Here is a 13082-nt window from a genome sequence, read left to right on the forward strand (position 1 = left end):
GAAACCTTTTAAAAGTTTACTTTTTTTAATAAAAGTTATTGGTCATGAAAAATAAGCAAGATTTCTAGTCTATTAAAAATACTGTACTACACTGACAGTATCAATGTACCAGCTATTTTAACTCTGTGAATTCCACAGCAGCACTTTATCTGAGGGACATAGAGATGCTGATCCCCCTGCTGCACCTGGCTCCTTACAGAGAAGCCTTTTCAGTCTCACAAAGCTGAGGAGAAGGAATGAAATTCTACACTGGCAGCACGGTATGCTTAAATTTAGACACAGGATTGGAGCCATTCGGTAGTCTTTACTTAAACTTCTCCACACAACATTTGCACTGCAGTCAAGGGAAGCACCAGCTGGAGTAAGGACCGAAGGATTCAGCCTCTAGGTAACACCGTGCAGAACAAACTCACCACTGAAATGAGGCTGCCCTTGGCTAGGGTGCCAAGGAAGAAGGAAACGCAACCAGATGAGGAAGATAGAGAAGTGATGTCCAGTTACTCTAAGGTCGAATTCAGCTGCTGTGCACAAGTCAGCACTTGACAGCTGTGAAAAGTTCAGGGAGATGTTCAATAAGAAACAGCCAGGACCCTGGCTTTACTTGCTTTTATTTGAAGGAGAAGTTCAGGCATATCAAACAGCATCCACAATGGACCTCAACTGTGTTCATGGAAGGCAGAAAGGCAGGAAATTTTCCTCCTTTTTTAATTCATGCTCATTAAAGAGGACAATTTCCTTCTGCTTCCTCTGGATGAGAAGCCTTACTCTGGAGATATTTGCAACTGAAAATTCTCGCACTCTGATGAAGGGATGGGTTAGAAAACCAGTAGCTGATTGAGTTCATGACAAGATGTGTGTGCTCCTGAATGTTAAATCATGGTGTGTCCAAGAGAAGTGACACAGAGCACTGTATGTAATAGATCAAGTTGAACATAAGGGCATTAATCTCCTGCCCTAGCCTCCCTGTATAGATCCTCCCAGCGGAAGACACTGCTCAACTATCGACACAGATCATGGTTCACAAGCTAAGAGACGAAGTTTTTCCTAAAAATGTAGCTCCAAATGACTTCCTTGTATATCTTCTTACAAGCTAAGGTTAAAATTCTTTTACAAGCACTTTTATAATACACTGCCTTCAAGGAGCTCCCCAGGAATCCCCTGAACCTGGACTCTAGCATAAGACAGTCTCCACCATTCCTCGATGACAGCAATGACAGCTGTGCTCGGAGCACACCCTGCTCCATGTGTCGACAGAGCTGCAGCAGCTGTGTGGCAAGACGGCCCTAAAAACCTCCCCTCATCACCAGCATACAGCTACCATGAAAGTGCGATGCATGTGTGGCATCAGTGTGTCCTGCTATGGCTCTGCATGCCGCCACAGTGGAAGTACTGAGGAGCTGGAGAGCCAAAAAAAAACAAGATAAGTGCAAAATTGCTATGGGCGTTACCCTTTATTGTTGCCATAGGGCTTCTTTATGGTCAAGTGAATTAGACATCTCATTTGTAAGCACATCAGACAATTTATTTCAGGTGTTACACCCGTATTTTCCTGTGGCAGACATGACCTTAAAGTCTTTGCACACATTATGGGTAACAGATATCTTACAGCTTTGTTCTGAAGGGGAACTATCACAGCCGTCCCCCAGCAATACCAGCTACTCACATCACTCATCCAGCTTCCAGGATGGTGGCTGCTTCTGACTGTGCCTCTCGTTCACCTCTGCAGTCCCTGATAACTAATTTCTGAGGGACAGTGCAGCCTCTTGGGTGCACGGCTCAGTCTGCTGGGCCCAGCAGCTATTGTTAGCTCTGCTTTCTGACAAGTCTAATTCAGGACAGTCTCATAAGCTTGTGTCTGCTGTGCCAAGAGTTCCTGTAGAGGGATCTTCATCTAATCTCCTCAGGGATATTCTTAAGTGTCTTGTTTTCCCTTTTCCTCCTGCTCGGGTTTTGTCCCTTTTGATTTGCATGCCAGCTAAATTCTCAAGTTGACAGCAGTAGCTAAGAATCTGGAGGTAACTTCAAGTATCTCTTCCATAGGAGGAAATTCCTCCTACTTTCTTCAGCTTTGCTTTGCAGAGACTGAGAAGTTACCTTGGCTAATGTGACCAAAGTATCAAGGAGTCAGAACAGCAGTGAAGTCACTAGGAGGTTGAAATTACACTCCAAGATTAAATTCCTACAAGTCTTATGAAATTGGGCAGCTGGGTTGAGGAAGGTGCTTCTGTTTGTGCCCTTATTGAAGAAAAGGCATTAGCAGAAGCTAAATCTTACAAGATGCAAGGAATCTATATGGGAGACATAATGTCTGCCTCACTGAGGGAACACTAGAGGCAACATTTTATTAAACACCAGAGAATATAAGCGCAAAACAAGAGGTCTTGCAGAGATCATGCTCCTTCAGTTCCTTTCCTTTTGTCAAGGAACATGTCTTAAATTTTTAAAAATTGTCTTATGTGGCTGATTCTCAGGTTTACCCATATGGAATTTTATGGGCTATTTTAAAATATCTAAACTAAAGCAGAAATACAAAGTATTATATAGGTGGTCCATCTACCTTATTTATCAGATGAAGTGTCTTTTACCACTTGTATGTTTGTCTGCTCCTTTCCACTTATTGTTTAAGTGCAAGTAATCAAAGAAAGATAAGTGGGAGAACTGTGCTAACAGTGTTCTTACATGGGCAATTGCTTTCTGAAGATAGCGTTTATTTAATTTATATCACAACCAAACACTGCTGGCCAGGGCTGATGGGGGTATTTGCAACTACATGAAATTTAGCCAAATATGTTGTTTTGCTAAGGATGAAATACTTCCCAGCTACATATCCATTTCAACAATTTTCTGGTCCAGATCCCTCAAGTCACTTCTTATTACAGACAGACTGGAGAATGAACTGAAAGCTTCGAGTTTTCAAGGCTATACATATGAAAATCCAGTAACAAGGGATTTATTCATCTGGTCCTGATGGGGAGACAGAAAATATTAGTAATATCAGGAATTTCTGTGAGTCAAACAACACAAAGCATTGAATGAAAGCAATTTGTTCTGAGAGGAAGCCATTTTTGTAGTATTTTGCTTTTTTATCTCAGAGTTGTTGAATTCATCCCTTTCACTAAAATTTCAAACCCTCTACTCGGTTAAGGAAAGGCAGAGGTAGTGTATCTGTCTTCCTGCTATTACCATTTGAGGGCTCACTGAAGTGGAGCTACAGCACTTTTTCTCTTCATCAGTGTCTCAGGATGGTACGTGATAGCCTTTGAGAGGGCAAATTTTGAGTTAGGTGGATTTTTCTACGTGAATCAGCATAGTCTGCATTATCTCTATGGTTGGCCATTGTTAGAGTTTGAAAACAAATACAAATGTCAAACAGATTAGCTTTTCCAGAATGGTTACCAAATGAAAACTGAGTGCCACAATATCAGTTTTCTTCACACGTCCTCTTTCTGTTTACGTGATGGTAAACTTTGCTGATGCTTCCAATACATGTGTTTTTTATTGCAGATTTGAAATATTAGTGTCACATCTATTGAAGTAAGCAGTAGAGAGAGGAACTAGTGAGCAGCTTTGAAACAGCACAGAAAACATACGCTCTTCACACAATTTCAGAAGACCAAGCTCTAACCTAAAGCTACAACTGAGCATGCATTTGCAAATACTCTTCTGAAAGCTGCCTAGATCCGCAATCAGACTCTGTTTCATCCTGTTTTAGGATGTTGCCAAATAAAAATTAAACATCACAGATTCAGTATTGTGAGAAGTATGAATAACCATGGCCAAAAATATGTCTTTAGGGATGTCACTCAGTCAAAGAAACAAGGCAACAATGACTAAGAAGGGCGAAACTTCTAGGAAAACAAAGAAATGAGATTCAAAGAATAGGAATGTGTCTTCTGTTGGGGGGAGGGAGGGGAGAATGACAAACAAACAAACAACAAAAAAAAATTAAACAAACAAACAAAACAAGTTAAAACCTAAAAAAAAACACAAAACAAACAATGAACAAAACAAACGAAACAAAAAACCAACCAAACAAAAATAAAACAGAATAAAAAAAAAACACAACCAAATCTCAAATCCCCACCCCAAATACTTGAAAAGATAAAGGATTAGTAACTGCCTGTAAAATGCAATACACTATGTACTGATGTGTAAGGAATACTGCAAAGAACCAGGAACCTTGCCATTTTCAATAGCGAATCTATGGTTTCAGAAGTTCATTAATTCCCAGTCTTGTTATCATTTGTACTTCAAAAGCAAAGGCAGACCAAATAACAACGCTGAATACTACCAGATGGATAATCCAAATTCTGAATATTCTACAGAAAAAAAACATTCTGTATACCAAGTGACCTTTGCAGTTATCATAAAGTGTCTTCATTAATCCAGATACGACAGCAACTTTTATCTTAAAGTAAGAGTAGTTCTATCTAAAAGAAAAAAAAAATGAAATCCAATAAATAACGTTTCAACTGAGAAAAAAAATCCTTTGGAACCTGAAAGAGCAGGTCTGAAGGAGACACTAGGTACGTATCAGCCAGGGAGACAAAGGGACAGAGCTCATGTATCCCGACAACTTGTTGATGGATATGCTTGCCAAAGATAATTTAGTGCTGACCACAGAGCTGAAAGCAACGAAGTAAAAATCAATAGGCATCCAAGTAGTGCTGTGTAGAGCAGTTTTACAGAGGACAGCAGACATCAAAGCATGCAGTGAGAGTGAGCTGTGGCCTTTTCAGCCCTCAGAACTGAATTAAGTCAAATGCACATGGCTTCTTCATACAATGCTAACAGGATAGAAGAAGACTTAAGCCCATCAGCAAGAACAGAGCAACAGATAAACCTCTTTGACTAAGACTTAGTTTATTTAGTCAGATGGGGGAAAAAACAGTCCAGCAAAGCCCCCCTGAAACCATCACTATCCCATCTGTCTGTGTTATTAACAAAGACTCGTCCCAGGGCTGAGTGGTGTTAACAAGGCATCTCTGCTCTTTTGAACTATAGGAAGGTGCAGAAAGTCAGAAAGTTAGAATATTTACCAGACACAAGCAACAAAAGACAGTGAGAAATACAAGACGATCCACTACCAACATTCATTTTGAGAACACAAATGCAGGCCACAAAGTCCAAGTAACAATTTTTTTTTTTCTTTTGGCCCTTCAAGAAGTTAAACCTTATCAAAATCCTGATTAAAAGATGTTGTGCATGTGAGTAAATCACAAAGGTAAAGCACATTACAGACTTCTATATTGAATTGTGATCCTCTCTTTCTGGCTAACCACAGACCACCACAAGAAAACAGAACTTCTCAAAGTACCATAAAAAAAGGGAAGATGTGTGTTATACTGCATGCTAAAACGATGGGTGAAATCCAGCAGTAATACAGATCTTGGCTAATGCATGAGAAAGTTGGAAAGCAGACACCAAACATCATTCCCTGACAGTAATATAATAGCGTGCCCCCCTGGGACTGACGCATGCAGGGTACTGATTGGCCTGCATGTCTTTTTGGGATGCGATGCTGTTAGTGTTTTTTCAAACAAAGGAAAACTGGGAGCCCTAGAACTCATGCAAAGAAAATGGCATTATCAATATAACTTTTCAGTGTTTGGACAACCCTGGGAGCTTTCATCAGGCTTCTTTCAGAAATTACAAGAATTCACATGCCATCTGTTTGTCCCTAAAAGTGCAACAACTGATGCCATTATCAACTTTTCTCTGCCAAAAGGGATGAAATTGACTCCAGCCAGCTTCCCCCATGCAAAGATTGCTTATTCCAGCATGAACTGCATGCAAACTATTAAGCGGGAATTTGGAGATGATTCCTGCAATGTGAACTCACTCTGCTGGATCCAACAAGTTATGGCTGGACAACTGATGCCAAAGGGAATTTGGACATTTAGTGGATGCCTGAATCATCATCACCCAAAACTGTCTTGAAGCTTATGAATTACAGATGTGCAATGTCCATTCCTGCCAAACTGATGAATGCTTATGCATTAGTAATGAATTCAAATGCACAAAGATATGCAAGTTCCGAGCCATACCAACTAAGTGACTGATGGTAGAAAGCAACAGAGTCTGCAAGATCACTTCAGTGAAGATTTGGCAGAGAAAGATGAAAAAAGTGAACAATCATTGTCTGAAATACCATGTTCAAACAGTGTAGTGTTATACAAGACCTGTGAGGTAAACATCCAACACACTTCCACAGGGGGAAAGTACTGTGTTGTTTATTGATGGTGTATTTAAACTTAACCCACTTGTGTTCAGAATCTCTTTTTTTTAATTACAAACTACACTATCAGGTAAAATGGAGACTGCCATCAAAAACACGCTTAGCAGCACTGACATACCCCACTGAGAAATCTGTCACATCCAAATGAAGTCTAGAGGTAGCAACACCTGCAAGGAGCTCCAGCAACAGGAACATCTGATCTTGGCTCTCCAGCTGCTGGCTGGACAAGACGCTGACTTGGACTTTGTAAGATCTCCTCAAGTGGCTTCTGTTGGTAGGTGATCCAGTTGTTAAAAAAGGGTAAATTGTCCTTTTTCCTAATTTTTCCCTACATGGGAAGACAGGCACTGTTGAAGACAATAAGCTAGTGCTAGCACAGAAAAAAAAAAAAAAAAAAAAAAAAAAAAAAAAGTGGTCCTGCTTTCTTCCTGCTCTGATTGCTCAATTTCATCATTGTGTACCATGGACTATCTACTGATACAAGGGTTTGTGTAGCCATGCAATGAACCAGACTGGAGAAAATAGGTCCCAATACGTCCTGCCACACATGCCCCTCTCCTTCCCAGCCTCTGAAATAATCTGAAAAGGTTATTTCCAGCTGAATCTGCTCCAGTTCACTGTTAGGTTGCAGAAAGGAGAGTATGGTGATGGGAAGAGAATATCACAAGAGTGCGAACAAGCAGCCAGAAGCATAGGAAGTGTGGAACTACTACTTTTATCAACACTGACAACTTATTCTGGCTTGAAGCACTTGTCTGACTACAACCCTGGGATCTTCCAAATAGCATCTCATTTCAGTGTATATATTACCATTCCATAATCCTGTCATCACTGCCTGAAGCTGGTCAAAACAGTGTAAGGGAAGAGGGTGTTTTTTTTTGGAAAGGAAAGGATTATTTTTTCAAAATCTAAATTCATGACTTTCTTCAGGTATTGTTAGATGTGAAAGGGCCTCAATACCTCAAAACTTTTTCTGCATATTTAGATTCAGTGTGAACCCTCACCCCCCAAATATGCTTCACCTCATTGCCCCTGAGAAACACTATTTCCTAATTACCAAGCACCAAAAGTCTAAACCATAGAACATCTTACTACCAGAATGACTGATGAAACTGAGAAGAAAAACCCAGAATAAACCCAGGAAAGCCCAAACCAAATGAAATGATTACACTTATTCAGAGAACATTTCACTCTCTTGGCTTTTTGGTGAGTGATTAACCTAGCTGCATCACTCCTCTTACAAGTTACAGAAGCAAGAGCCATCATCCATTCCCTTTTCTTGAATGCCACACACACTTTGTTGTCCAGGTCTGACTGTGTCCCAAACTTATGCAAATCTCTACCTCCAGTAGGAAAAGCAGCAGTCTTCACACAGTTCTAGACCCCTTATTTCTGCTCACCAGTAGTGTCACAGCAAGTGCCAGATAGAAAATATTAGGCCAAGGTTTTAAAACAAATGTCTTTCTGTCCACTAGCCTCCATCCCCAGAATGCTTTAATTTTACAATGTTGTAAAAAACCTTTAAGCATTTCTCTTATCTTTTTCATTTAGTTCACTTGGCTCAAGTTCTTACCTTCATTTCACTTGTTTTGACTTTTGCTATTAAAATATTTTGAACACATTAAGTATTTATTTTTTTTCCATAATTTGCATCCCAATACACATGTTAAAAATGCATTTTTGTGTATTTTAATATAAAAAACATAAAGAAACTAACTTGACTGAAGTAAGAATTTGAAATACAGATATCCAATCAATCTGGGAATAAAACGTGGCATATTTACCCTATGACAAATATAAATGCTTCTGCTTTTCCCATTGATTCTGAAAATAAATATCCCTAATATTCATTTTCTGTGAATACCTACTTCTCAATCCTAAGGACACTAACTTTGAAGCAGCCATGCCTAGTACCTCAGAGCTCAGAGTTAGTTTCTTTATGTTTTTTTTTTTTTTTTTTAAAAAAAAAAGAAGCAAACATGAGCTGATTCAGATGCTGATTTTAACTTTCTCAGTGTTGAGGTGAGGAGAGAGGTCTCATTTTAATTCAGTGACTCAAACCCACCTCTTCTGTAAAAGCTCTGTCCCAGGCAGCCTATAAGATACTAAAAAACCTGGAGCTGCAATAATCACTCTTCCTCACACTCCTCTTCAGGCACTTGCATCCACAGTGCTGATAATACCAGAAACAACAAATTCCTACCCAAGGGAGGGTCCTCACATTCGGGAGAAAAGCAGGTAATGCCATTCCCCTCCACTCCCCAGCAGAGCCTCTCTTCAACGGGAGCAGGCACGCAACATTTTCTGAAAGTGACATATGTCTAATTGGCTGAAAGGTAATATTCAAAGGCCCGCTGCTCCTCTCTGAGCTCAGGGACTGCAGCTGGCAGAGTGTTAAATCAGTTAACAGTTGGGCCCATTACTGTGCTGCACCACTGCTGCTGCTGCTGCTGTTACCGGGGCTGCTGCCGAGCTTGGCTCATTGAGCTCCTCAGTCAATGGAGAAGGCATCTCTATTGTGCACCTCAAAGCATGCTCACAGACCCTGAAAGAGAAACAGGCCCCAAACTACTGGGGCAGATCGTATGACAGGATTACTTGCTTGTTGTTCCTCTTTCTTTCTTTTTTTTTTTTTTTTCTTCTTTTTTTTTTTTTTTTTTTTTCCCCATCTTTAAAGGACTTCTATTGGACTACAGGAAGGAATTACGTGAGGGGGAGACCGTATTACATAGTGACAGCTGGAAAACTGGGGATTGCAGACTAGTAACAGAGCTGGGTTCCTTCTGTGCCTGCTGGACACCTACCTAAGGCATCTTTTAATTAATTTGTGCAGAGAGTGATGTGCAGAACTCAGGCAGAGCAAATCCTAACGCAGCTGATGTTAGTGGCAGGCTGCTCCCCCCCACTGCGGCGAGGGTGGGATTTTTTCACAAAAGCACACACAAGAGCCCCGCTCCGCAAACCTCAGAGTGCAGCAGTGCAATCAAGTATTTGTTGTTCTTCACAGGATCCAGCCATCCAGACTGAGGAAATGTGTGAGAGCTGTGATTACGCAGAGCCCTCAGTGTCTAACACCCTAGCCACAGAGATCTGGTTCTTGGCTGGTAAAAATTGTTTTTTTCTCTAATGGTGTCGCTAGATACCAGTTAGCTGAGGATCTTCCCCAGTGCTTTTGTAACTGTTTCTGATACCTACATCAAAGCATCATCAAACAGGTGATTTATATCCACCCCTCTGCTTTTTGGAAGCATCAGCCAATACTATGCGTACCCATCTCAGAAGCCTGTACAACTGCAAGACAACCCCTAGTTTACCTTCCAGTGTTGTGGACAGGCCGCTGGACCAGAGACCTCCACCACCAGTTAAGATGAGGACAGTACTTGTCACAAAGCTATCCATGTAAGATAGCAGGAGTATCACCATCTGGAAGTTCAACATGACCCTTACTTACTGCCCTAGAAATGCTCAGACATTACAAATTTCTGGTAAAATATATGCATCTGCCTCATCTTAACATGCTTTGTAGCATCTCAAAACTTTGAAAGTATTCAGTTTAACACTCTTGCTCTTCCAGTATCACTAAATCCACACTGCAATCTATCTACTCAACCACATGCAGAAATCAGTATGATGGTTTAACCTCAGTCTAAAAATTGAAATCCTGTCCTGTGTATGAATAGCGTTTTCAGTTCAGAACTGCAAACTCTGCTAGAGGCTGGGTAGATGGTGGCTTATATTACCAGTTTTCCTTCATGTTTCTTGATCAAGGGAAATTTAGGTTGTCAATTCTTAAAGGAAAGAAAGTGCTAAATTCCGCATTGTTTTGATTCAAAATGCATAGAGGCCCAGGCCTGTAAAACCAACAAAACCTACAAAATTCTTGGAAGGGATTAAAAGTTGGCCCAATTTTAATCTGTTTTCTGGCTCATTTGTACCATTCTGGCAATGCAAAGGGATACTGAAGTGGATTAAAAGCAGACTGGCACCAAACGAGTCACCACAAGAGAGGGTATAAATTCAGAGTGCTCAGGCTCCATCGTGGTAATTGTGATAAACTGCAGATAAATGCCTTTATCATAACCACGATAAATGTAAGGTAGGAGACTCAGCTTGCTGCTCATCAAAAGCACAGCACCTCGCACTCACCATGGAATAGGAACCAACACAGGCACTTACCACAAAGCAGATGAGGCAATGCAAATCCCTACCCTCACTGGCCTTGCGGTAATTTGTTCATGTGCTTGGCCCCAGGGTGAATAAAACCAGCCTATTGTGCCAGAACATCCTGAAATAGCAACATATGCTGAAGTAGTACATTGTTATTAACACCTAGGATTATGTCAGTATGTATCATATCTCGTCCAGCTCTACCACACGTCACGTAGTCTCTGAGCACACAGCATTATTGTAGCATTCAGTCATTTAATTAAAACAATAATTGATGTGCAGGGTGAAAAAGAAATAGCCCTTTTTCTTGCAACTCTTACAGGAGCCTACAACCTTCTACTACGAAAAGATGGTACAGGTATCTGACAGGATGAACTGAAAAAGAAAAATGGGAAGAGGATTTTTGTGTGAGGTACAGAAGAAAAGAGGATTTTAGAAACATGAGAAGTCAGGGAGAAAAAAAAAAAAGGCCATCCAGAGTGAAGGCTACAGGTACAGGAAAACTGGGAGAACGCAGAACGGACAGGCTGTAGAAGAGGCTATAAACTTCACTTTTTGCTTTGTAGGAATTGCAAAGGGGCAACATGTATGAAAAGGATTTTGGTAAAACAGGAAAGTGGCAAGGCTGCATGGAAGGGAGAGGAATGGAAAGATGGACTGGATAGTTTTTAGCGCTGTGGCAGAGAGCTCGTGGAAGTGACTGATGTTATCCAGGGACTAAAACTGCTGGCAGGTTCAGCAGGGAGGAACACCAGGGAGTACCAACACAACAGACAAAAGATCAAGGCATTTCCCAACCTGACAATGTTTAACACTACCGAGCAGCCAGACTTTCTGCAGCCTAAAGGCTGTCACTGCTTACTCAGTTACCACAGCACTGAGCCTAACCACCACAGCCGCCTTCACCAACAAAATTCATTTATCAGGCCCTGCTCTTTTCCCTTTATATTTAACATGGGAAGAGCTAAAAGACACAGCCTACCCGGCCCTCGTTTCTGGTATGCAGCTCCCGTTGGCACCACGGCCGAGCTGGGGCTCTTGGTGTGCAGTGAAGGGCAATATGGTCTAGTGATCTCAGCAGGCGAGGGTTGGGAGGTGGGCATGCCTTGGTTCTCATGCCAGCTCTCACACTTCGCTTCTCTCTCTTCAAAATGGGAATACCACCTGCCAGCCCCACAGGCTTGTCATGAGGATTGATTAACGCTTGTAGACATTTTTAAGAGGGAGGGGGGGAGCTCACCCGATGGAGCTGCATAAAGGCTGCATGTGGGCAAACGGTTTGATCACTGCTGCTGTGGTTTATCATCACTTTCACTCTATGAACCGAGGCCTACAGCTGTAAAGAGACTTGCGGCTGTCAGACACAAATACAGAACCCAGCAATTACAGAACAAGTGGCTCTTAAGCAAGGGAAAAGTTGTCCGTCTCTAGCCTTTTGCTTGGCCCCAAAAATACCCCTGTAGCCCTGGGCTACAAGCACTTCTGAGCTGTGCTGGTCACAGTCCAGGGGCTCTTACCGAACACACTTTCTAACCACCACCAGACACGTTCCTGCCCTTAGAGCCGAGCCCACAGCTGATCGCAGGCCCCACGTGCACCTGAGTTTTGCTGCAGCCTTCCACACTTGCCCCAAAACTTGGGGCCCGAGTTCTGGCTCGGCCCGCACGTGGAAGGAAAAGGCAGGGATGGGGCAGCCCGTGCCCACCCGGGGCTGCCATTCCAGAGCACAGATAAAAGTGAAACCTGAGCGGAAAATGTTTGCGGTGCCACTGGCAATCAAGGGACGGGTTGTCCCAGCAACGGGAACACTTCATCAGCTCGGCTAACAGATGGTCAGTGAGCAACAGGCAGCATATGTTCCAATAAGCACTGACATCAGCACAGATGGAGGGTGGGCAGGAGGCTGGCCCTGAAACATAACCTGACATTTCCTTCTCATTTGGTGCTGCATTGTTATAACTCACACAGGAAGATTAGCAGGGAAAAGTGAATAGCATTAGGGAATCTGCTCAGGAACCAATTACTAACACTTCAGTGCAGTTTTAGATTTTTACTTAACCAGAGTGCAACATTGTTAACAACATTCAGGGGCAGAAAAGGAAAATGCAGTGGGTTTTAACGACGGGGCTTTATTTTCATCACAGGCAGGTTTTCCCAAGAACACTAATTAACAGATTGCCACCTTCTAGGACTCTAGATCTCCAGTTCCACTGATTTCTACAGCTTTTTCTTTTACTTCTTCCATCCCTCCCCCAACAGAATGCACTCAAATGCCCCACAGGATTAAATAAACCCCCACAACACATTGTCAGAAAGGGTATAACTTTCCTCAGCCCACAAATAAACTTTAATGATTGCTACAAAAGACAGAAAAACTTACAGCTACAGAAGAAAAACCTCAGGCATATATCCCTGCTGATGAGCTTGCAGTAAAAAACAGGAATCAAAGGGGGCTGTAGTCCTTGGAAATCAGCAACAGATTGATCAGGGAGAAGGAATCAGTATGCAAACAGGTTGCATACAAGTTGTATGTTTATAGTCTTGCATTGAGGAGAATGGGAAAGTATGCTGGACGGTCCCAAAATGCCCCTTTTTGACAGATAGCAGGATTTCAAGCACATACACCCAAATAACACAGGCATACAGCTTGTATCACAGGCAAATATTAAAATAATGC

The sequence above is a fragment of the Aythya fuligula genome, chromosome 3 (genome assembly GCF_009819795.1).
Source record: "Aythya fuligula isolate bAytFul2 chromosome 3, bAytFul2.pri, whole genome shotgun sequence".
In the NCBI taxonomy this organism is placed as follows: domain Eukaryota; kingdom Metazoa; phylum Chordata; class Aves; order Anseriformes; family Anatidae; genus Aythya; species Aythya fuligula.